Below are 27,487 nucleotides of genomic sequence, written 5' to 3'. Positions count from 1 at the left end.
TGTTACCACGGCCACTGCCACTGTCGCGATTATTGCGCCAGTTGTCCTCGTCTTCCACTCTTTCCAGGAAATCTTTGATTGTCCTGTAATTGCTTCCTACGTAGCGTTTTGTATCATCTGGAAGCTTCATGTAGAGTTCCCAGACTATTTCGGATTCCGAGCGGCGATCACGCAAATACTCCAACTTGCGGATCCAGCCCTCACAAAACTCCTTCATCGAGCCGCGCGAATTCGCATCGAAAGGCCTCGATACGACAAATTCGCGCCAGACACTTTGCTGTTTTTGCTCTGACCAGTATTCAGCCAGAAACAAATTTTTAAACTCGTCAAAAGTCATGTTCGTAATGTTGAGGTTTAAGCCCCAACGCTTGGCATCACCAGCCAACGCATCAATAACCGCATTAATTTTTCTCTCATTAGTCCATGATCTGGGTAAAACTCTTTCACAATTTTTAATGAAATCCGTCGGGTGTATACCGCCTTTTTTCAAGGGGTCGAACCGCTCCTCTTTCGTCAACAACTCCGAACTATGTGCACAGATTGGCACATAGCTCTGTTTTCCGTCAAGTTTCCTTTCTAATTCCGACACCCTCGTAATCACTTGGCAAGTGGTTGTCGCAAGCGTTTCCACTTCCCTCTTTTTCTCTTCGCAGGTATTAGCCTGCTTCGTCACTTTGGTATCTACTTCGGATACTAAAGCCTTTAAAGTTTCCACCTTCTGATGATCCTCTTTTCTCACTAATTGAATTTGTTCCGTCACCTTATTCTCGATGATCGGAGCAACTGCGTCTCCTACACTTTTCTCGATTCTGCTAATTTCGGAATCAAAACGAGTGTTTATGCTCGCAATTTCCGCCTGAACGCCTATCATTTCCTGTTTAAGATTACCGATTTCGGTATTAATTACAACAATATCTTCTTTGATTTTATCAACTTTTGTGTTAACAACTCCAACATTGTTGATAACAACGTTAATAGCTTTGTTCTGATTGTCTAGCATCCGTTCAAATTTTTCAGACTGAGCTTCTTGCTTGGCAGCCCGAGCTTTAATTTCTGCCGATTGAGTTTCTATCTTGCTAGACTGAGCCCTGATTTCGTTAATCAAAACATTCAATAAATCAGCCAAATTTCCGGAAACTACCGGTTTTACTTCCGTAGCGGCTTCCTCTTTAATTGTCCCCGCGTGTTCGTCCTCAAGGGGTTCAGATTTGATTTTCACTTCCGATTCCGAAACATTTTCTAAAGTTTGGAATTCCATTTCTGCTCTTTGTTGCGTTTCGGCGGTCGCGTCTTTCACGCTAGCCGCCTGCCCCTGAACAATGGGTACCGCGGTGCGCGTTTCCCACTGTTCGACCGATTGTTCCGTATCCAAGTCTACCAAATTATGGTAATTGTTGCCTTCACTCATTTTAATAATTTTCAATATAAATAACAAATCTCAAATCTAATTAGGATTCCTCCCACTACTTAATCTCGCTGACGTAACTATCTGTCCGTAACCAATACTTTGTTACGACATTTGCACCAAACAAAATTCGTGTCCAGAACAACCTCAAATCTGAAGATTGTCCTGTCACCAGGTCGCCACGTGTAACCTCCCCCCTCACTTATCGACCTTAAAGACAGTGAAAAATTAAACCGCGTGTACCTAATGGAAATTTGGGAAAAGCAATCGTCACCGAAGTTAATCTATCGGTAAAGAGGGAGGAAAGGGTTACATCTAAATGGAAGGAAAAATGCAAATGAAACTGGTGGAAATTAATTTTGAAAAGGGGTAAAGTTAATAAAGAAAGTAAATGTGCGGCCGTTACGTTAACAATTAACTAGCGGTAATTAGATATTTGAGATTTGGGGGAAATCACGGTCGCCAGTCCTAAGGACAATTACTATAGTAACTGAAAAAGAAAGGTTATTACACATATAATTAACACTAGAAGCGTGGCAACTGAAGGTTGACACGTGTAGTGTGAAATCTGAAAGTTTGTCAGAAGTAATAAATTTCGCTACACTCTGACTTAATTTCGCAAAAGAATTAATAAAACCTGAAAGTCGAAAGTTAATTTAGTGACTGAAGTTAATAGTGAGCTTTCTTTCTGAAGCACATCGAAATCCAGTAAAATACGGTTAGTCTTGGACTACCTCAACAATCATTTCAAAAGCAACTTGACTCTACGCAATTTAGAAACAAGAGATTTAACTTTGAACTTGAATTAAATGATTCTGAACTATTAACAATAGTAAAATTTAGTACGTACCAAGCTGAGCTGCAGTCACAGGTAAGCTAAAATATGCTAACAAAACTCGCACTCTAAATTTGTGCTCGTGTAACCTAAATATTGTAGCCAGCTACTGAACTTTGAAATTAAAGCAGTGAAATCTAATTATATTATTTTAATGCTGGCGTTTGAATTTCAACGACACTCGGGTTCATTTCGGAAAAGGAAGGGACCCTGCTTGGCAATGCAATTGGGACAATGAGCAACAAAGGTTCATGCTAAGTTGCTGTAATTTTGCGAGGCAAATGGAACAATTTGAAAAGCTCAGGTCTGCCATACAGTTCTGAAACTTTACGTGCTTTTAGTCTTCCTTGTTGGTTGATTGAAGGTTTGAAGCCGTCGATCGAGGAGGTGGCGACAGTCACTCATTGTCGGCCGTCGCTGTTGCAGAAGCTGGATGTTGGCGCGCCTTCTTCTCGACACGGTCACCAGGCGAAACGGGCTCTTGATGTGCGCCAGCTAATGCTTCCCGTCCGCGACACCATGTCAGAAACTATCATCGCGAGTCGAGCGCAATTACATGCTGCCAAACCCCGAAAGCGCGGCAACTCGCGGGAGCGTCACACAACACCTGCTCCACTCGCTACTCCCGCCAGATTCTCCCTGCTCTGCCCGCGCTCCACGCGGCAGAGTTCACACTACCAAAGATCCTACACACTTTGATTCTTCACACGACCCATCGATGTAATCGTTCGATAGCAGTTTTCCCTAGGCAAGACCCAGCGTAAAAATACAAATAATATTTACGAAACAAACCAATTATACATCGACATAAGTGCATAAATATATATATATCCAAACAGTAAAGCAATTACAATATATAAAGAGACAGAAATGTCATATCTTGAGGTAACAAAACAAGGAAAAAAATAATAGTACAATAGATGGAAGTAGGAGGATATGCATTTCCGGCGTTACAATAGCACCACTGCAGGAATTTATCTCTGGCATGCCTCCCGCGAAACCCACATTCGCAACGTATTGTCCCGCACTACATTCGTAGCGCCCCCGCCCATTATACTCATGACTCGCGGCACGTTGCAGATTCCCGTAAGAGTTCGGGCACTGTTTGTGGATTCCCACAGAAGAAGAAGATGGTCAAGTGGCCGGTGAGCCTTAACTATATGTATACTAAGATGGTATCTGTTCTTTCGGACATGTGCGAAAGAACAGATAACATCGGTGACCATGCAGCACGTTAGAATGAAATTACAATGAAATGAAAACCCTTAGCTGCTTACAGGCGTTGACATACGTCAACGGGGACAGATGAAAATGTGTGCCCCGACAGGGACTCGAACCCGGGATCTCCTGCTTACATGGCAGACGCTCTATCCACATGATCCACCGAGGACACAGAGGATAGCACGACTGCAGGGATTTATCTCTGGCACGCCTCCCGTGAAACCCACATTCGCAACGTATTGTCCCGCACTACATTCGTAGCGCCCCCGCCCATTATACTCGTTACTCGCGGCACGTTGCAGATTCCCGTAAGAGTTCGGGCACTGTTTGTGGATTCCCACAGAAGAAGAAGATGGTCAAGTGGCCGGTGAGCCTTAACTATATATTTACTAAGATGGTATCTGTTCTTTCGGACATGTCCGAAAGAACAGAGACCATCTTAGTAAATATATCATGAAGAATTTCCGTATGGTGTAAATATTACGTCACGACTTGGGATACGTGGTCGATTTAAGTAACAGGTTTCATACCGAAATGTAGGCACTTGAAGGTATTTCTTTGTGACTTCTCTACAGCAATAAATACAATACTTTCGAATACTTTTCTCCAGATAAATTCTTATCGCTTTATACGATATAATTGAAGTTAATCCATTCTAAATACTCCACTTGCCACTTGTGGCCGATCCCTTGCCACCAGGCTCCTCGCCACAGGTTAAGCGGGCCGCAAGTGCGATGGATGACGTAACAGCTCGCGAAGAGCGCTGGCGCAGGGAGGGGTGCGGTCAGACGTCACTGCTGAATTGCAGCCCCAAAGAGGCCGTTCTTTGTACGCATCTATCTCTGGAGGGCGCGAGACAGCCCCCATACAACTTGAGGAGCCGAGGAGAAATCCCCGTCCTCAGCCGGCTATTAAGAAGTTCCACCCTCCGCCGCGTCGACTTCCGCCAACACTCGCACGTTTGCGCCCTCCAATCCCAACTCCCCCCCCCCTCCACCTATTCCACTGCCCTACCCTCCAAGCCACTCCTCCCCTCTCCTCATTTCTCGCTCCACTCGCACACCTAACCCTCCCGTGCCCTCAGAGGCCCAGAAAGCCGTCGACAGTCGTAAAGTTTGCCGGCAAACACTGCCAAGTAGTGTCGTTAAGAATATCGGGCCCGCTGCATCGCTGGGAGCACCCCGCCCGTGAGGGTAACACGAGGATTATGCGCCGACTCGGGGATGAAGGCGCCTGTAGGAAGGAGCGCCGTGGGCAGGGTGAGGGGGAGGGGGGCGGAGGTTGGGGGGAATGGGTGCATGGCAACCGACTCTGAAAACCTCCTCTCGTTCCGAAATGCTACTCGTCGAACGTTCATCCTTTCCCAGGTGGGCAATTTCTTGCCGTTATTTCCTACCTCACAGATGTGAATCGATCGAACGTGACCACCATTTTATTAATGTAGTAAACTTCAACACTTACCGAACGTATAATTCTAAGACCATATGTAAGTAGGCTGTTTAGGTTTTTATGTTGGTATCGTCACCTAGCGCTCTGTATGAAAATCACTGGCTGTGCTGCGTGCAGTCCGTGTCTGGTGGGCATTGTGGAAATAGTCGCTATTGTAGTGTTGGGCAATTGGCTGTTAACAGCGCGTAGCGTTGCACAGTTGGAGGTGAGCCGTCAGCAGTGGTGGATGTGGGGAGAGAGATGGCGGAGTTTTGAGAGCAGATGATCTGGATGTGTGTCCATCAGAGACAGTAAATTTGTAAGACTGGCTGTCATGAACTGATATATATATATATATATATTATGAATTTTAAACACTATTAAGGCAAATACATTGTTTGTTCTTTATCAAAATCTTTAATTTGCTGACTATGCCTATCAGTAGTTAGTGGCTTCAGTAGTTCGAATGATTTATTCAACTGGCAGTATTGGAGCTCGCTGTATTGCAGTAGTTCGAGTAATGAAGATTTTTGATGGGTAAGAGATTCATGAAAGGTATACGTTATTGTTAGTCAGGGCCCATTCTTTTGTAGGGATTTTTGAAAGTCAGATTGCGTTGCGCTAAAAATGTTGTGTGTCAGTTTAGTGATGATCAGAGTAAGTAAAGAGAGAAACGTGTGAGTACGTTCAGTTTCGCTCAGCTGTTTGAAAATCAAATAACGTAAGGGGTTTACCAGCACAGTAATTCACTAATTTTTCTAAGGGGACGTTTCACATACACCATTTTCTCCAGGTATGGGGCGAAACGTCGCATCACGAACTTTGGGGAGACAATGAAAACACCCGTTTCTCGCTGGAGAGGAAATGTGGGCTGTTTAAGAACATCTGGTTGCTATGTTCAGTGACCAGAGTTATACACTTACAGTCGAACCTGGCTCTCAACAATACGGGTCTCCCGTTCCTCCGGATCGTTATTGCTTTCGTAAATATTTAGTATTGTGGGAATAGTAACGCGAAGAATCACTGAAGTTAAGTTCAGTCAACCGCGGTACACCTATACTGGAATGGTGTCATTCTCCACATCTACAGCTTTATGCTTTATCGCATGGATAAGAAAAATTCCTGTCTTTTGCAAATGAACGTTTTTTCTGGTTCAAAAACGGCTCTGAGCACTATGGGACTTAACTTCTGAGGTCATCAGTCCCCTAGAACTCAGAACTACTTAAACCAAACTAATCTAAGGACATCACACACTTCCATGCCCGAGGCAGGATTAGAACCTGCGACCGTAGCAGTCGCTCGGCTCCAGACTGTAGCGCCTAGAACCGCACAACCACTCCGGCCGGCTTTCTTCTTTTCTGGTACCAAACATGATTCGCCTATTTGTACTAGGCATTTTCATTGGTCTACATGATTCGCCTATTTATACTAGGCATCTTCATTGGTCTATAGTATCACACAGTTGTACGGTGCTGCATAGCTCCCGTTCGTTGAGAGAGTAACCTGACATCATGGAAAAGGGGATGGTAGTGCTGAACGACAAAAAATTAGATGAAGATCGAACAAACCACTTCAGCTGAAACCAACTAGTTTAATGACGCTAGATTCGTATCTTCAGGGATACATCTGTATACAGCCAAGAGGAGAAAAGTATAAAGATCCTGTTTCGGTTGCAATGTAGCTGAACCTTTCACTAAATTATCCAGGAAAACTACTTTATGTGATAACCGGTAGACGACCCAAAATTCTCTCCCCAATTGTAATAAAAATGTTCAACCGTCAAATGGAGGGTTGCCCAGATAAAATACGGCAGAATCCAGAGATCATCATTCCGATGAAGGAAACGTAGAATAAGGGTAAAGTGGTAGACCAGATGGATGTAAAAGTATAAAACACGTGATATCTATAGGCGATAAAGTCTTTCGTTAACCTGGTAAGGCTGGCCGAAGTGGCCGTGCGGTTAAAGGCGCTGCAGTCTGGAACCGCAAGCCCGCTACGGTCGCAGGTTCGAATCCTGCCTCGGGCATGGATGTTTGTGATGTCCTTAGGTTAGTTAGGTTTAACTAGTTCTAAGTTCTAGGGGACTAATGACCTCAGCAGTTGAGTCCCATAGTGCTCAGAGCCATTTGAACCATTTTAACCTGGTAAGCTGCAATAAATCTCAAAAACAGAGTCTGCATAATTGTACGTTACGTGACGAAAGTAAAGTGTAGATGAAATCCTGCTTACAAAATAAACCATCATCGAGATAAAAGACGTTGGATGCACTACAGCACACCACTTGTCAGTCCATTGATGCAATTTGCACGTTGAGTAAAGAAACTAGTGACAAAATCGGCCCATCGGGGTTCGTTGCAGCTGGCTGCGATATGACAGTGAAGCTGGCTAATATCTGATTTACGATCAATTGCTGCCGTTTATTCGTTTGCGGGAAATCAAGATAGTGATGACGCGTTAGTGTACGAAGTTGGCGCTCAGTCTGAACATATCATGGCGCATACAGAGGCAACAACACAGCTGGACAAAATAATGCCATATGTATAATTCCAGGTGGAAACCATTTCGGCCGAACTTTGATGGTGAAACGCCTGCTTGTGAAAGCTTCACATAAACTGTATACGAGTCTAGCTCAAACAAAACGTACCGATTACTTTGTTTTATAAAATTCACTGTGTTTTTTCTTCAGCGCCCAGCAGCAATATATGTGAAAATGATGCATAAGTGTCAATGAAAATAATAATTAACGTACGTATTTATGGAATTTGACCAATGTCATGCTAAGAATTTTCGCTTAATTTCCGGATTGTATGGACCTCCGACAACCGTATAATCCACGATCCCACGTAATCCCAATAAACGAAGTCCCACTTCAGGCTTTGTCTTCATGCCAATTAGAATGGAATAAGGCAAATAAATCGGAATTCGAAAATAAACCTTAGTTGTTAATAAGGAGAAATATACTGACACAGTACCTTTTAAGAAATATAAATGACAGCTGATAGACTGAGATACATCTAAAGGATGGAGGCGTTAATTCATTAACTTCGTAAGACAGCGAAAAATGTCGTATAAAACTGTGGGATTCGAACCTTCTAAATTGTAAACGCGTAGGCTTCCAAGACCAGAGTCAGTTAACATAAAAACTTTCGGGGCATAGAGCCACGTCATATTATAAAATAAGTGTCACTATTATGGTGTGACGCTTCGTAATGAAAGAAACCCTATGGTTTTCAGCTGTATTTCACTAATGAGTTGGTAGTGGATAATCCATTAAGCAGTTTTATTGGTGGAACGTAATTGACATCGATTTTTATATTATAGAATGTTATCTTCAGACGTCCTTGTGACAGGCCAACTCAACCGGAACACTAAAATACATAAAGTGATCGAAACATCAGTTTTTCTGTTACCGGTATCATATAACATACCCGTTCTTGCACCCAATGTGAAGGGCAATCAATCATAGGGTATCCGAAATGTCAGCAGATTCAAAAGCAAAAAGATTACTTTGTTACAGGCTACTAGTCCTTATTTCGATAAAGAATATCATACAAGAAAACGTTTAAACTATCCTTCACAAACCGAAAATCTATTAGAAAATATTTTAAAAAATCAGCAGGTCTATCTTTTCTTCTAATCAAATCTATGAGATGTGAGTTCAGCGATACTACTATATTAAAATTTGTTGGGAAAATGTAGCTAATGGTTTAGTTGAAAAACTTAAAGAAATTCATCGGCAGCTAGATTATGTTTAATGTGCTGCGAGATAAACTGATCACATAAACTGTACCTAATAAAGATTCCAATGTTTGTGACATTCTTGGTGGAAGTTCCTGAACCATTGATAATCGAGAAATGAATCACTGAATTGTTTTCTCGAGTTCATATGAGTTCCGCAAAATATTACATTGACTAATAACATCGGAAAACTATTTCAAATGTTCATAAGAGAGGATGTCGACGGGTCCACATTAAGATCCACGACCCTGTAATTAAAGGAGACGATGTTTCTGGATAGCTTCACGTACATCAGGAGGATCACAAAACAACTGAACAAAAACACATATATTACCAGAGAAGTAGAAAATAAGAATAAGCAAGCAGATCTCTTGATTTCTCTTAGATTTCCTTTACTGCTTGCTCAGTGTACCAACTGAATAACATCCGGGACAGGCTACAACTGTGTCTCACTCCCTTCTCAGCCACTGCAGCAATTTTATAACTGCCTTTTGGTTTCAACAGAAGTTGTAAATAGCCTTTGGTTCTCTCTATTTTACCCATGCTCCTTCCCGCATGTCAAAGAGAGTATTCCAGTCACCACTGTCAAAAGCCCCCTCTAAGTCTACAAACTCTATAAACATAGGTTTCCCTTTCCTTAACCTAGCTTCTAAGATAACTCTTAGGGTCATTATTGCCTCGCGTGTTCTTACATTTCTGAGAAATCCCAACTGATCTTCCTCGAGGTCGGCTTCCATTAGTTTTTCTATTCTTCTTTAAAGAATTCGAGTTAGTATTTTGTAACCATGACTTATTAAACTGCTAGTTGGGTAATTTTCACGACTGTCACCAACTGCTTTTTCTGGGACACGAATTATTACGTTCTTCTTGACGTCTGAGGGTATTTCACCTGTCCCATACATCTAGCACAACTGGTGGAAGAGTTTTGTCGTTGATGTCTCTCCCAAGGCCATCCATACTTCTTATAGATCGTCGTCTTCTCCACAGACCTTGCTTCGACTTAGGTCTTTCGGTGCCATTTCAAAATCTTTTCCCAATGTCACTTCTCCCACCTCATTTTCACCTACGTTCTCTCCCATTTCTATAATATGGCCTTCAAGTTCATCTCCCTTGTACGCGCTCTTCATATAACCCTTCCACCTTTGAGGTTTCCCTTCTTTGATTAGTGATAGTTGTTCGTCTGAGCTCTTGATATTCATAAAGCTTTTTCTCCTTTCTTCAAAAGTCTCTTTACTTTTCCTGTAAGCGGTATCTATGTTTTCTCTTAGTCAAATATACTTCTCAAAAATGGCTCTATGCACAATGGGACTTAACATCTGAGGTCATCAGTCCCCTCGACTTAGAACTACTTATACCTAACCAACCTAAGGACATCACACTCATCCGTGCCTGAGGCAGGATTCGAACTTATGACCAGAGCAGCTTTGTGGTTCCGGACTGAAGCACCTACAACCGCTCGGCCACAGCGGCCGGCTGTGCTTATAAACCCTTATATATCTCCTCTAGCCTCTTTGTTTAGGCATTTTGCACTTCCTATCAGTCTCATTTTCAAGACGTTTGTATTCCTTTTCATCTGCTTCATTTGCTGCATTTTTATATATCTTCCTATCTTCAATCAAATTCAATATCTCCTGTGTTATCGAAGGACTTCTACTAGATCCTGTTTTTTTAGGTAAAAAAAGGAATACAAACTTCTAGAAAATGAGACTGACTAGACCAACTGTTGATCTCACTTTTTTTTGAGTGATCCGTCTTCTGAACGGTTAGATGCGGCCCGCCACGAATTCCGCTCCTCTTGTGGCAATCTCTTCAGCTCAGAGCACCGCTTGGAACCAACATCCTCCATTATTTGCTTGATGCGTTTCAATCTATGTCTTCCCCCAGCTTTTCCCTCTACAGCTCCCTCCAGTGCCACGGAAATCATTCCCTTAAGTCTTAACAGATGTCCTATCATCCTGTCTCTTCTCGTCAGTGCTTTCACATATATTCCTTCCTCTCCGATTCTACACAGAACCTCCTCATCCTTACCTTATAAGTACATCTAATTTTCAACACTTGTCTATAATATCACATCTCAAATGCTACGATTCTCTTCTGTCCCGTTTTCCCCACAGTCTATGTTTCACTACTATACAATGCTCTGCTTCAAATAAACATTCTCAGAAATTTTTCCTCGCATTAAGTCGTATGTTTGATACTATATATTGTATATTACCCGTCTCTCCCAATAGCTTACCCCTATTTTTCTCAGAATATCGAAAATTTTACATTGTAAAACGCTTTGTTACGACGGATGGCCACTTGTTACGACATCTGCACTACTTGTTAGCAACAGACGCGGTGGTTGCGCCAAAGATTGAGACAGCGTGGAGTTTTACAATTATTTATTGAACTTTCTTTACAATTTCTCCCTCGTTGTCGCTGCCCAGCCATGCGGATCCCTCCGCCTGGCTGCTCCTCCGACAATGCGCGCAACTCGCGCCGCTGATCGCTCTCGGTAGCCTCAGGCCACCAGTGCTCCGCTGAAGCCAAGATGCCCTGTGGTTCAGATGAACTCGTCGCCACTCGGCGCCCCCAGTACGGGCACGCCCATGGAGCCACGTCGCCGGGAGGTCAGCTGCCGACGCCTGCTGGGAAGCCGTCAGTCGCAATGTCCGCGAGCTCCCGTCATGGACGGACCACGCGCCGTGGGGCTGGGTTGCCGTGAAGTCCAGGCGTCAGTCCCCGGTGGCGTCTGCGGCCAAGACGGCGCTGCGGCCGATCCTGCTGGAACTTCTCGCTGTAGTTAGTCAGCCGTGGTGCCGACCGAACTCGGGCCGACCGCCAGAGCTCAAGTTGACATCTGGCGGCGAACGCATGACTCCTGCGAGCTGGAACAGACTTCCGGAATCGTCACCTACGAAGACTGAACATTCGGACACGGACCACGTCCGTCCTCAGATCCGAACTGCTTCCTAATGGCTTCTGTCTGCCTGCGCTCCGCTATTTATATCCGGCAGGAGGACGTTTCTTATCCTCGGTGGTAGCTTTTTGTTATTACTCCTGCAGTATATTGCAGTGTAACTTAGCGTGCTGGCCTGGCTTCCCTTACTCAGCACTCTCCAGGCTTCGCTCGGCGCTCGGTCTGTGTGCGTCCTTGCGTCACTCTGTTGGTAGACTGCTGCCGTCAGCAAGGCTATCTGTGACGCACGTACTTCGCAATGCCTCTGTCGCCGGCGTGCCCGTCTTTTGCCATTCTCCACTGCGTGAAGTTACCCTTACTACATGTGGCCGCAACAGCTTTTTCGAGGTCGACGAATCCTATGAACGCAATTTATTTTTCTTTGGTCATGCTCCTAATATCAACCGCAATGTCAGAATTGCCTTCACCGTTCCTAAAGCCAAACTGATCGTCATCTAACACACCCTCAGTTTACTTTTCCACTCTTGTTTGTGTTATTCTTGTCAGCATCTTGGATGCACGACCTGTTAAGCTGACTGTGCGACAATTCTCGCACTTCTCAGGTCTTGTGGTCTTTGGAATTGTGTGGATGATATTTTTCCGAAAGTCAGATGGTATATCACCAGACTCATACATTGTACATACCAACTTGAATAGATGCCACTTCACCCGACGATTTTAGAAATTCTGGTGGAATATTATCTATCCATCCGGTCTTATTTGATCATAAGTTCTAGAAAGCACCCTTATATTCGGATTCTAATACTGCATTCACTATCTCATATTAAAGAACTCCTGTGTCTTACTCTATCACATCAGACAAATCTTCCCCCTCATAGAAGCCTTCAATGTGCTTTTTCCACCTGTCTGCCGTCTCCTCTGCTTTTAACACGGGAATTCCCGTTGCACACTTAATGTTATCACCATCGCTTTTAATTTCACCGAAATTTATTCTGACTCTCATAAATGCTGAGTCAGTTCTTTCGAGAATCACTTCTTTTGCTCATATTTTTCTTACAGCCATTCTGTCTTAGCTCCCCTACACTTCCTGTTTACTTCACTCCTCAGCGACATCTATTTTTGTATTCATGAATTTCGCTGCTCATTTTTGTACTTCCTTCTTTCATCGATCAACTGAAGTATTTCTTCTGTAACCTATGGTTTCTTCTCAGATACGTTCTTTGTACATATATTTCTTCCCAACATTTGTGATTGCCCTTGTTTGAGATGGCCATTACTCTTGAACTGTACTGCCTATTGAGTTGTACCTTATTGCCTTAGAAAACTTCAAGCCTATCTCGTTATTCCTTAATACTTCCATATCCCACTTCTTTGCGTATTAATTCTTCCTGGCAAATCTCTTAAACTTCAGCCTACTCTTCATTACAACTACAGTGTGATCTGAGTCTATATCTGCTCATGTTTATGACTTATAATCCTGTATCTGATTTCTAAGTCTGTGCCTGACTATGATGTAATCTAACTGAAATCTTCCCGTATCACCCGATCTTGTCGAAGTATACCCCCTCCTCTAGTGATTCTTGACCAGAGTATTGGCTATTCCCAGCTGAAATTTATTCCCGAACTCACTTAGTTTTTCTCCTCTCTCATTCCATATCCCAGGCCAATATTCTCCTGCAACCTTTCCTTCTACTCCTTCCGCTTCAACCAAATTCCAGTCTCCCATGAGGATTAGATTTTCACCTCCCTTAATGTACTGTCTTACCCTTTCAGTATCTTCATATACTCTTTCTGTTTCTTCATCTTCAGCTTGTGACGTAGGCAGGTGTAATTGAACTATCGTTGTGAGTGTTAGTTTGCTGTAGATTCTGAGAAGAACAGCTCTATCACCGAACTGTTCACTGTAACACACTCTCTGCCCCACCTTCCTATTCATGACGAATCCTACTCCGGTTATATCATTTTCTGCTGCTGTTGATATTACCCTATACTCGTCTGACCAGAAATAATTTTCTTCTCTGCTTTTCACTTCGCTGAACCCAACTATATCTATAATGAGACTTTGTATTGCCGTTTTCAGATTTTATAGCTTCCTTACCGCGTTCAAGTTTCTGACATTCCACGCCCCGAATCGCAGCACGTAATGCTTTCGTTGGTGAGGCAATCTTTCTCACATGGTCACCTCCGCCTTGGCAGTCCACTCCCGGAGATCCGAATAAGGGACTATTTCGGAATCTTTTGCCAATGGAGAGATGCTCATGAACTTTTTTCAGTAGCAGGCCACATGTCCTGTGGATACACGTCTTTAATGCATTGAAAATTGGGGTGATGCTTGTCGACCGATAAGAATCTATAAGCAGAAATGTTACAGGAGACAGAGTTAAGTAAGCGTCTCTGTGGTACGGAGGCAGAGTTACTGTAGTCACCGAAAAATACACATAACGCAGTAAACCAAGAAGCTCTTGGCAGAACGAGACGCCTTAGGTGGTAAAAGTTGTAGAAAATGCCTCTGACAATGAATGATTCCTATGCCATATGTCAAATCTTATGACGAGATATGCGTGAACTGTTTAGGTATTTCGTACGGCCGGCGACAACAGTTAACTTTCTCTTCACTTTATCTTCTCCAGACAAATAACTTATTTAGCATTATATTCCATGGACTAGTCTTTAAACGCGATTTTTTTGAATTCATTATACTCTGTTAAATGTTTTGTGGACCCTGAGTTACCTACTGCACACTACCTGAAACAGGTTCCTTCCTGCAAGTACCACTGAAATCTGATGTCATACTGACGATTTTTAACTACGGTACGACTTTCGTTCATTGCAATTATTTCAAAATTGAAACTAAATGGTTAAATCAGTTATTCCACAATGAAACTGTACTACATCAGCGTACCGATGTCTTTTACAGTCGCGAAAATTTTTATTGTTTATTAAAAAATGAAACATTAGTAGTTTGTTGAAAACTGACATTTACAGAAAAGTAATTTTGTGAAAAATTGTTGATGTCCGTCTTGAACTGGCTGTTGTAATTTTATTTTCGATAATTTGTTGCGCTCCTTCGCTTCAATAATGAAGCACATCTGTAACTTCGCTACTTTGTGTTTCCCATTCCATTTGAAAATTATTTCGATGAAGTCTGATTGATTCCAAAAATAAAAGATCACGGTCAGAATTAATTGTTTCTGTGACAGATCTATAAGAATAGTCACAACAGTTATTAGGGGGTTTAATTGTGCAATAAATTCCGTATACTAACTTACCTGCTAAATACACACAAACGACTACAGTGGACTTATATGTCGTCTTATAAAATAGCTCTCTCTCTCAGCGCACATTGTAAGTGAAATGATTCAGATCTGTATATTCACTATGTTTTTGCAGTTTTTCTGTACTACACTTGAAATTGACCAAACGACCAGAGTTTCACGAAGAAATAATTTTAATAGTCATAGGCAAAGATGTTTAATAAAAGAGAAATTACAGATATATTGGCTACTGTCAAGAAATTGTTTCAGGTCGTGTGATATTCAGAATTATCACAAATAAAAGTATCATTGCAGGACCAACAGATACTATGAGACTGACGGGAGATTCAAAATGGTTTAAATCGAATGGTTCAAATGGCTCTGAGCATTATGGGACTTAATATCTGAGGTTATCAGTCCCCTAGTACTTTGAACTACTTACACCTAACTAACCTAACGACATCACACTCGCCAATGCTCGAGGCAGGATTCGAAGCTGCGACCATAGCGCTCGCGCGGTTCCAGACTGAAGCGCCTAGAACCGCTCAGCCACACCCGTCAGCTTAACGGGAGAGCATAAACTCCAAGACAACACAGTAAGAAAGGATATTGAGATCACGTACTGCATATTTGAAACGGCACCAGTGCTAAGCACAAAATACATCAAAATGTTGCAGACAAGTATATATTTGCTTACTTGACTACCAAAAATTTCATTTGTGTAACTCTTTCGAGATGGAAAATATAGCGAGGCAATTCGTACTTCATCACTTGCTGTAAATTCAGTGATCTAATTGCAGTCTCATAAGTCCTCGCTCAAAACTATTTTCAAAATAATACGTGACTTTTTTTTCTGTAATGGAGAGTCAGTTACTCTTTTCGGAATCATACTACAACTGAAATTTGTGTAGATGGTAAGTACAGTGGGTAAAAAAACTTTTCAAACCAAATCAAATAGATTTACTCTTTAATTAAATCTCCACATTAACAAGTTACCGCATCACTGCGTTTAGAAATAACATACACGTTTGGAATGGAGCTAAACCGCGGTGCCATATGACGCATTGTAGCGTCTTTTGTTGATAGTATAAATCGAGGCTGTGCTTCTGCGTTCAAAACAACCGCATTTATCAGTTCATTGTTCTGCACTTAATTCAGCCAGCGACTAAATTTCATTGTCACCGTTCCCATTCATCAGTACGAATTTCGACTGTGCTAAATGCTGTTTTACTGCAAAAATTCAGTGACCTGCAACATTTTCATAATACGTTTTCTACTTCTACAGTCACAGTCTCTCTAAATCGTTTTTATGTGCATCAACTAGTATTTATCGAGTATAACGCCTGACGAGAATTACGTTTTAGAGGAATGAGTGCATTTGATGAGGTACACTGCGCAAGGAATATATATATATATATATATATATATATATATATATATATATATATATATATATATATACGACGATGTTCGTAGACTAAGGAACGATAGGTCGCGAAATGGAAACCACAGTGAAAATTAAAACTGTTTTATTTGAAACAGTTAGCTACAGCTACTTTTCTACACAGTCGCCGCTCAGACTTAGACATCTGTCGTAGTGTTGTACGTTTCAATTCCCTCGTTATGGAAGACAGCCGCCAGTGGATTTCGACAATTTTCTACTCTATATTTCAGCTCTTTGTCTATATCAAAATATTGTGTTCATAGCCAGCGGTTCATTTGAGCAGTGATGGACCTCAGAGGTAGCCAATTACTGGCTGTATTGTGGGTGATTAAACACTTCCTATCAAAAACGCTGCAGGAGCATCCTCATTGCCAGTGCAGAGTGCGGCCGATAGTTGTGTAGAACGAACTGCATGACACATATGTTATGTGGGTTGCATAGCTTCAGGCGTAACCTTTCGTCAGGCCCTCATACTTGGCGGCAGACGCTAATTTATAACCATCTTTACGTTCTCACTATGAGCTCAGAACTGGAAAGATCGTTATGATGCGATTGACGGGTGTACTATACGCAGTGCCCAACGCATCTGTGGAAAGTCTCATCAGATTATCACTGTATTTTCTATTTCGCGACCGATCGTTCCATACTTTCCGAATATCCCACCTACATACATATATCAGCGAGATGAGGACAGTGTTATTTGCACTCACCCTCGTTCGTCGAGAACATTATCAAAGTTTCCCATTTGTTCGATTGAACACTGTGAGGACTTGAAGACTTTGGCAAGTTACATAACACTTAACTTTTCTGAAGCCACTATTTCTTAAATGCTCAAATATTATTATTTTATTTCAGTTTCCGATGTTCTAACATCATCACAGTTCCAAAATGAATCTCTCAGTCTTCAGCTGAGTGCGTGCTGCTTTCAGACTTCCAAACAACTTAATACAGTGAGAGGCTGGGACCCAATGAGCCACTTAGGCACTGTTTACTTACCAGCTTAACTATCTGGTAGCTACACTACTGCTTAGCAGGTTACACCAACATAAATTATAGTAAAACACTGTACCGACGAAAAACGCACATAAAAATGTAAATCAGACTGCTTTCATTGAATGTAGCTACCAGGTCCTCCTTCATTTTAGAATCTTCTTTTTAACCCCCATGTGAAGTAGAACAGATTTCTGGTTATCACGAGAGGCATACACACCAATAGGAAATAAGGCGGTTAGTATTGTATTGTCTGCAAAGAAGAAGTAGAAGCTGAATGAACGGTGAGAAGAGCCTCAGTGATTTCGTACTTCGATCATTCATTGCATGTCACCTAACAAATCATCCTGGGCCATTTCATCCCCTCTAGACCCTCTCCTGTCGACTGTTCATGATGTGATTGTGAAGTGAAAACCAAAACGAGCAGACCACATTTACTGGCACACAGGGACTGTCGACCATTGCGGAGGATGTTTTGTAAGAAGTTACATGGCATCAGACAAAGGAACCACTCATGAGCTCCAGAGTGGTACCAGGTACTAGGAGTGCTGCTAGTTCTATGACTGTGCATAACGAGTTAAGGAAATCTGGGTACTATGGTCGAGCAGCTCCTCGTAAAGCACACACTTGTCAACGCTAAGCGACGCTTTAGGTAGTGCAAAGAGTGATCCCACTGTGCAGTCGTTGCATGGAACAGAGTGATTTGGAGTGATAAATCACTTCATACCCTGTGCCAGTCCGATGGAATGGTTTAGGTTTAACAGGTGCCTAGAGAACATTACCTGCTAGCATTCGTAGAGAATACATCGAAGTACGGAAGAGGCGAGTTACGATACGGGCGTGTTTTCATGGTTAAGGATTCGTCCCCTCATTTCGCTTAACAAGATGCGAAATTCAGAAGTATGCAAACACATTTTACAGCATTGTGCATTTCGTATAGTAGAGGAACATCTCGGAGACGGTAACTGTGTTACAATGGCAATCCATCGTGTTGTAATGTTCTACGTGATTAAAAGTATCCGGACACGCCCAAAAACATACGTTTCTCATATTAGGTGCATTGTGCTGCCACCTACTGCCAGGTACTACAAATCAGCGACCTCAGCAGTCATTACACATCGTGAGAGAGCTTAATGGAGCGCTCCTCAGAACTCACGGACTTCGAACGTGGTCAAATGAGTGGGTGTCACTTATGTCAAACGTCTGTACACAAGATTTCCACACACCTAAAAATTCTTTGGTCCACAGCTTCCGAAGTGATAGTGAAGTGGAAACGTGAAGAGACATGTACAGCACAAAAGCGTACAGGTCGACCTCGTCTGTAGAGTGACAGGGACCGCCGACAGTTGGAGAGGGTCGTAATGCGTAGTAGGCAGACATGTATCCAGACCATCGCACGGGAATCAAGATCCAGTGCAAGTACTATCACAGTTAGGTGGGACTTGAGAAAACTTGGATTTCATAGTCGAGGGGCTGCTCATAAGCCACACATCACGCCGGTAAATGCCAAACTACGCCCCGCTTGGGGTAAATAGCGTAACCATTGGACGATTGGACAGTGGATAAACGTTGTGTGGAGTGACGAATCACGGTACACATTATGGCTACCCGATGGGAGGGTGTGGGTATGGCGAATGCCTGGTGAATGCCATCTGCCAGTGTGTGTAGTGCCAACAGTAAAATTCGGAGGTGGTGGCGTTATGGTGTGGTCGTGTTTTTCACGGAGAGGGCTTGCACCCCTTGTTGTTTTGAGTGGCACTATCACAGCACAGGCCTACATTGATGTTTTAAGGACCTTCTTGCCTCCGACTGTCGAAGAGCAATTCGAGGGTGGTGATTTCATCTTGCAACACGATCAAGCACCTGTTCACAATGCATGGCCTGTAGCGGAGTGGTTACACGGGAATAACATCCCTGTAACGGACTGTCCTGCACATAGTACTGACCTGAATACTATAGAACATCTTTCCGATGCTTTGGAAGGCCGACATCGCGCCAGGTCTCACCGAGCGACATCGATACCTCTGCTCAGAGCAACACTCCGTGAAGAATGGGCTGTCATTCCCCAAGAAACCTTCCAGCACCTGACTGAACGTATGCCTGCGAAAGTGGAAGCTGTCGTCAGGCCTAAGGCTGGGCCAACACCATACTGAATTCCAACATTACTGATGGAGGGCGCCACAAACTTGTAACTCATTTTCAGCGAGGTGTGTGGATACTTTTGATCACAAAGTGTATAATGCAGCACTTACCAGGCAATGATTCGTGGACAATAACACACTACTGGCCATTAAAATTGCTACATCACGAAGATGAGGTGCTACATACGCGAAATTTAACCGACAGGAAGAAGATGCTGTGATATGCAAATGATTAGCTTTTCAGAGCATTCACACACGGTTGGCGCCGGTGGCGACACCTACAACGTGCTGACATGAGAAAAGTTTCCAACCGATTTCTCATACACAAACAGCAGTTGACCGGCGTTGCCTGGTGAAACGTTGTTGTGATGCCTCGTGTAAGGAGGAGAAATGCGTACCATCACGTTTTCGACTTTGATAAAGGTCGCATTGTAGCCTATCGAGACTGCGGTTTATCGTATCGCGACATTGCTGCTCGCGGTGGTCGAGATCCAATTACTGTTAGCACAGTATGGAATCGGTGGGTTCAGGAGGCTAATACGGAACGCCGTGCTGGATCCCAACGGCCTCGTATCACTAGCAGTCGAGATGACAGGCATCTTATCCGAATGGCTGTAACCGATCGTGCAGCCATATCTCGATCCCTGAGTCAACAGATGCGGACGTATGCAAGACAACAACCATCTGCACGAACATTTCGATGACCTTTGCAGCAGCAGGGACTATCAGCTCGGAGACCATGGCAGCGGTTACCCTTGACGCTGCATCACAGACAGGAGCGCCTGCGATGGTGTACTCAACGACGAAGCTGAGAGCACGAATGACAAAACGTCATTTTTTCGGATGAATCCAGGTTCTGCTTACAGCATCATGATGGTCGCATCCGTGTTTGGCGACATCGCGGTTAACGCACATTGGAAGAGTGTATTCGTCATCGCCATACTGGCGTATCACCCGGCGTGATGGTAAGGGGTGCCATTGGTTGCACGTCACGGTCACCTCTAGTTCGTATTGACGGCACTTTGAACAGTGGACGTTACATTTCAGATGTGTTACGACCCGTGGCTCTACCCTTCATTCGATCCCTGCGAAACCCTAGATTTCAGCAGGGTAGTTCCCGACTGCATGTTGCAAGTCCTGTGCGGGCCTTTCTGGATACAGAAAATGTTCGACTGCTGCCCTGGCCAGCACATTCTCCAGATATCTCACCAACTGAAAACGTCTGGTCAATGGTGGCCAAGCAACTGGCTCGTCACAATACGCCAGTCACTACTCTCGATGAACTGTGGTTTCGTGTTGAAGCTGCATGGGCAGCTGTACCTTTACACGCCATCCATGCTCTGTTTGACTCAATGCCGAGGCGTATCAAGGCCGTTATTACGGCCAGAGGTGGTTGTTCCGGATACTGGTTTCTCAGGATCTATACACACAAACTGCGTGAAAATGTAATCACATGTCAGTTCTAGTATAATATATTTGTCCAATGAATACCCGTTTACCACCTGCATTTCTTCTTGGTGTAACAATTTTAATGGCCAGTAGTGTCTACTTGAAATGTACAGGCCTGCCCCGACCCTAGAGGTGAATCCTATGGAACACCTTGGGGTTGTGTTAGAACGTTGGTTTCGCTCCAGATCCCAGCGTCCAACATACCTTCTCTGGCCTCGTCTCTGGAGGAGCAACTGACTCCCACTTCTCATACATTCATACACGTCACTAAAATTGTCCCAAGCAAATTTCAAGTCTTCATGAAGGTCAGAAGACACCCCGTATTAATGGCCACTAATAGATTTACAGACATTTTTGTCTGACTGAGAGCGTGAACAGCAATCTGTAACTGTTTCGTGATGACGCTCTGATGTACGGCATGGTGTCGTCGTTAAGTGGCTCTAGGAGGATACGAGATGATTTAGACCAAATTTGTAGTCAGTGTGATGTATGGTAGCTTTCTCTAACAGTCCAAAAATGTAAGTAAAAGTAGATGAGTCGGGAAATAATTCCTTAATGGCCGAATGCAGCACTAGAAGCGTGCTGCTTGACGCTGTCACGTCGATTAAATATATATGTGTAACGTTGCAAATGATATAAAAACAAACGAGAACGTAAGAACGGTAGTAAGGGAGGCGCGATTTCGCTTTATTGGGGGAATTTTAAGAGAGCGTAGTGCAGCTGTGAAGCAGATCGCGTGTGGAACACTAGTGCAGCCCGTTCTTGAGTATTGGTCGAATGTTTGGGAGCACCACTAGGTTGGATTAAAGGGAGCCCTGGAAGTAGTTCAGATGTGGGCTGCTAGATTGGTTACCGTTATGTTTGATCGACACCTGAGTACTAAGGAGATACTTCGTGAATTCAAAAAGGATTTTCTATGCGGAAGACGACACATTATTGAGAAGATTTAGACCACCAGCATTTGCAGCTGACTGCAAAACTCGTCTGCTAACGCCAACATATATTTCATGTAAGAGACATCTAGGCTCGTACAGGGGCGTATAGAGGCTCGTTTACCCCTTGCTCTATTTGCGAATGTAACAGGAAAGGAAATGACTAGTAGTGGTACAAGATACACTCCGCTATGCACCGTACAGTGGCTGGCGGAGTATTACAAATTCCTGCACAGCCGTTTACAGTGATGTCGGACATCACTGCCTTTATCCGAAAGAAATTATTTCATTTCATTATGCAGGATACAAAGGAAGATTTGGCAAATGACTTCAGAAGTGGAGCTCAAAGATGGTGGTTATGAAATTTTAAGTATCACCTTGAAAAACCAAAGCTGTGATCATGATGTTTTGAGATGACTTAACACTTACCTCCATACTCATCCTCCATTGAAAAATACATCTTCCATTTATGGATGACCGCTTTTCAAGAAAAGCTTCCACTTCGAAATTCACCTTTCTGTCACTCTGGAAAAGCCTTCCATGCAATGCTTTCTTAAACTGAGGGTAGAGGAAGAAGCCACTGCGTGTCACGTTAGGATAATGTGGGTCTAAGGGAAAATATCATATCACAAAACATACAGCATTTGTGACTGTGGCTCGTGAACAATGAGTCGAAGCGTTTTTGTGTAGCAAAAGCACCCCCTTGAGCTGCTTCGTGCGACGCTTCCGGAGACAGCTTCCCTCTACATAGTACTATACTCTCAACGAGGATAATCTGTTAGCAACACGCCATGACATCTTACCCGGTGACAGTTAGGGCTTTGCCACTTTGCCTCTTCAGCTGCGGTAAATCCACACTTTTCCACTGGTGTGCTCCATTTCTTCGGGGTCGTAGTGACGCAGCCAGACTCTTCCAAGATGATAAGGCGACTATTTCACTACTACTTCGGATCGACAGCCCTTTTACATCGGTGTGATCTATCACGTAACCCATAAGGCGACTTGTTGGAAATGTCATGCAAGACGTGAAACACATGACTGATTGTATCTTTGTCTACTATCAGTTACACTGTGATCTGAGCATCCGCTTCTCCTGCAGTTCCCAGCTCTTGACAGAGAAATGGTTGAAAGGGTATACTGGGGCACACTTGTATGTGGCACCAGAATGAGATAAGAATATTCATAAATTAAAATTTAACTATTATACAGTAGTATAAACGATGAATGTCTGTGTTAGGCTAAATAATGCGGTCGCTGACTGTGTGCGAACGAAGAGCCAAAGATAATGCTTTGTTGGAGTAAGAGAGTGCTGAGCGCACAATTGTGGGTAGCTGCCTCTATGGGACAGACGATGCCATAGGCAGTTTATGTGGTGTGCTGTGTGGAGCCACCAGGAGCTACATGGATTCAGGTATGCCAATATTGTTGAACTTGGAATCAGAAGTCTTCATGCAAGCAAGGTAAAGATGTTAAATAATTTTGATTTCTGTTTTTGCCAGCGCGCTAGTGTCGATGAGTTGGCTGATAATTTGAATCCGTTGAGTAACTTCAGAACGTACGTAAATATTTTTTATAAAAATGCTAGTTAGGCATTTCACTTTGCAATGTTTCTAAGATCTGTTAACAGAGCTATTTATAACTTGGTCATTTGCATTTATGTTGGATTAATGAGGTTAGATAATACTTGCTGCTTAAATCTCATTGTTTGTGAATCAATTGTGATTCATGTAACTTCAATTGTCAGATGTTTTTGAAAAGCCAAACTTGCTAAAAAAACCATAATCAATACCGCCTCCCTGACATGGTCATATATTTTGTAAAGAAGATGGATTTTCTTAAATGTTCTCGTTTATCAGCTAAAGGAATATCATGTGCATTTCAAAGTATTGTGGCGCGCATTGCACACTACTGAGACTGTATCTAGCATATTTATATTTTTGTGAGTGACCAGAGTATATCGCGTTGTACCGTTGCTGCTCTAGACGAAAGACTTTTTAATTTATTTGTTATGTGCACAGGTACCAAAGTTATGAGTTTTGAACAGGGCCAAATGATTCAGTACCTATGGGGTTGAATGTATTTTGCAGTGACTGTATATCTTTAGTGGTATTGGGAGTTGCATTGCCCAACCAATTCGTGTAAAGCTTTGCTAACAATAACACAGAGTAAGCACACCACTTGCAGTTACAACACGCTACACGATAATTCGAGTTCAGTATCCATCCCACGGTTCACACATGCATTTGAAGTAATTGTAATGTTTATTTATTACATTTTCTTAAAGAACGGCACAAGGTCTTGCTACTTCGCTGTTCATCATTGACACTTGTTTCAGCTTACTGCTCTGCCTTACAATTGTGTCATGTTGAAAGACAGCAGCTATTATTGTTGTCTACAGTCGTATAATAACAATTTTCAAGCCAGGAACTTAATTGGTGGGGAGGAGGAGAGGGATTTTAGATTTAGGTGTTGCCCTATGTGAAAATTTCCAAATTTGTATTGTTAATCCCAAGTTCGCCAGAAACTCCGTTATCGAGTTACAAGACCATTTGGGAAAAAGTGTCCTCGGAAACCACTCACAGCGTAAGAAAATAGTCGATCTATAGTTCCGACGACGGCCTAATATGCATTGCGGAAATTATGAGCTTGCTCAAACTTGCAATCGGACGGCCTGGTACAAATTCTGCACAAAAGCGTACGAAAAGCGTATCGAATTAACAGAGCAACCGATGACAGAAGCCGCCAGAGAGGTCAGCACGACCACCATGGCCACGAAGAAGATGGAGGAGTACCTCCTTTTGTATCAGGAAACATTACTCTATGACTTCAGGTATGTTTAACTTGGTACATACGATTTTGATCAGAATTTGCTTTCGGCATTCTTTGTACCGAACGTAGCCGTTTTGCGATCTCTTCAAAAGTCTCGATTTAGTTGGCGAAGGAAATGACGTTTGCTTCAAGTCGTCACCATTTTCTTAGAACTTAATATTTTTAGTTATCCCACTGAAGATGATATAAATGTATTGAAACGACTATTAAGACATTATTTTGTCACAGGTACAGAAGGAGGGCTTCGGGAATTGTTTTCGATGACAAATGTTCCGGCTGCCAATGCAGTGGCTGCAGGGAGCGTCCGATGGACACAAAAATGTTTTCTTAAAGACAAAGCTGTTAGGAATAAGACTGTCTTCATATTTAGCATTACTCTTTATTTTGCTACAGGCGTAAATATCGCACTGAGTCCTAACGGACCCCACACTTCTCTCTTAGATCAGACTGACTAAAATAAGTAAGTGCGTGCAACGGAAACGCTAAAAGCCAGTACGACCGTGTACTGACGAATTTCTCTAATTGTGTATTTTCTTTGATAAAGTACTGATTTCTGTTGGATATTCAGTATTGGAGAGAGATATTGAAGATGCTAACATGATAATTAGCATATATTCAATTCCCTGAGAATTTACTGCAGAAATTCAACGATATTTGCCACGAATGTTAAACATCAGTCACCTACGATAGCCCCTTAATTGTTAACATGGGGATAAGTTATTGACTGAGAGAATTCATTGCGGGCCAGCGTCAACATAAGTAATGGATTTTGACTTGATTTGTAGGTGAAGAGCGAACAAGCTCAGAGCCATAGGAATCGGTACAGACAGAAACTGGGAAGACAAGCGATCGCATCTGCAGCACCTTTCAACAAAGCCTCGAATAAAGTATTTGATGCAAGGAAAGTTGGCATTCCTTAAACCGACAATCCAGGGCTGAAACTATGCGAACTAAAATGCTGTAATGATAGCGGCCCGTGAGCTCTAATCGACTGACTTCATGTTATCACAAGCACAATCTTATGCGGCTCTATATCCAAAAATTCTTCCGAGTCAGTGGTTCGCTGTCATACGTTTGATAATCTTGACGGTACGATCACACGTGTGGTTCGTGTTATAACACAAGTCCCTCGTGCTCGGTCCAAAACTTCACAGGAAATGAGTAAGCCGTACTCCCGTTAGTCAAAACGAGTGTATTAAATTACGCCCTACTATTGGAGGAACTAATGCTATTCGGTTTTAAAGCAACCTAACTTATAAATTTCAACTCGAGTTAACACTTAGCCGCAAGTTCTAACAGAAAAGTGAGCACTCACAGATGGCTGGAACAAGAGTGCCCCACCCCGGAGATTCAACAGCTACCTCCGGACGCTGAGATCTGAGAAAAAATGAATGTTGTGAAGAATGTCTCTGCCAATCCTCACAGGACGCTGGAAAACCTGAATCGCTAAACCGATCAGAAGGAATGGAAAAGCGTGAGCGGCCTACGGCCTCAGTGAACTGAGAACAGAGGAAACTTCTACTACATTCTCGAAGCTTCCTCAGGCAGATTTTCCCACCACGAATCTAAAGACCTGGTTTTAAATCGACAGGAGAGTGCACTGCCGCCTTTGTGGCTCGCCGAGTCGAGTTTAAATAAGGCCAACAATATTCCCTTTCCCTGGGTGAGGGACAGAAAGGAACGAATCGCCTCAAACTCGGCCGTTTGCTTCATGTTTTTGCATAAGAAACTGGGGTGCGAAAGAAAACGAGACCACTAATATCAGTAATTATTTGAGAAAACTGAATAAGATAAATTGTCGCTTAGAAATCCTCGCATAGGGATTGACATGTGTCAGAAGCATGTGGATTGTTTGAGTATCAAGAAGGTGTATCTAAAGTGTCGTTACAACACTGAAGGTTCATAATGATTTACTCAGTTAACCTTTTGATGTGGTTTTGATGTCACCCCATAGCAAAAAACAAGTTATTTTAGCATAGACCTAAACAGGTTAAAGCCGACCGGTGTGGCCGTGCGGTTCTAGGCGCTTCAGTCTGGAACCGCGTGACCGCTACGGTCGCAGGTTCGACTCCTGCCTCGGGCATGGATGTGTGTGATGTCCTTAGGTTAGTTAGGTTTAAGTAGTTCTCAGTTCTAGGGCACTGATGACCTCAGATGTTAAGTCCCATAGTACTCAGAGCCATTTGAACCCAACAGGTTAAAAGTGACTTACATTGTTTGTGTGGCTCACATCCGATCTGAAGTCGATTTCTCGCCAAACTCGCTGCAGCCGTCAGACATGTTCATCTGCGAGGAAGATTCCAGCTCTGAGCTCCTGTAAGGATGGAACAAACGAGGAACCCTTTATGGCTACTCAAAAGGAAAAAGTGATGAAGTGTGAGGTCCAGTAAACGTGGGGTCATCCATTTTGAAGCCTCTCGTCCCATCTACTTACGTGAAAAGCTGACATTTAGGAAATCCCGGAAGTATTACCAATTGGTCAAAACTTGATCCAGTTTCCTTCAGGATGACACCAAGACTAAGTCTGTAAGCCATATGAATAAGCTGGTACGAATTTTCCAAAAGTTTTAAAGTTCTTTTTGAGACAGGGTGCTCGGAAATTCCCATTACAAGCGTCTAGGACTGTAGAGGGGAGTGTGTAGAATTGTAGTGTCCCTGAATAGTGAAGAGTTGGAAACATGGAATATTGTCAAAGTTTCGTTGCCTATGCCGAGAGCCAGAGGCAGTAGGTTAGGCAAGAGCTAAGAGGATTGCACATGTATGGAATGTGTCGTCACGCAGAGGCAATGGCCGGGTTACACACAACAGGCGAGAGAGAATTGCTTAGCACGCGGGTTGGTGTTAGACGGAGACTTTCGTAGAGTGCAAGACGGAGGGATAGCGTCAGCTGTACTGCATTTCACAACTTCGCGTATGTAT

The sequence above is a fragment of the Schistocerca americana genome, chromosome 6 (genome assembly GCF_021461395.2).
Source record: "Schistocerca americana isolate TAMUIC-IGC-003095 chromosome 6, iqSchAmer2.1, whole genome shotgun sequence".
In the NCBI taxonomy this organism is placed as follows: Eukaryota; Metazoa; Arthropoda; class Insecta; order Orthoptera; family Acrididae; genus Schistocerca; species Schistocerca americana.
The sequence above is the reverse complement of the archived record's forward strand: the minus strand, read 5'-3'. Positions refer to the sequence as shown.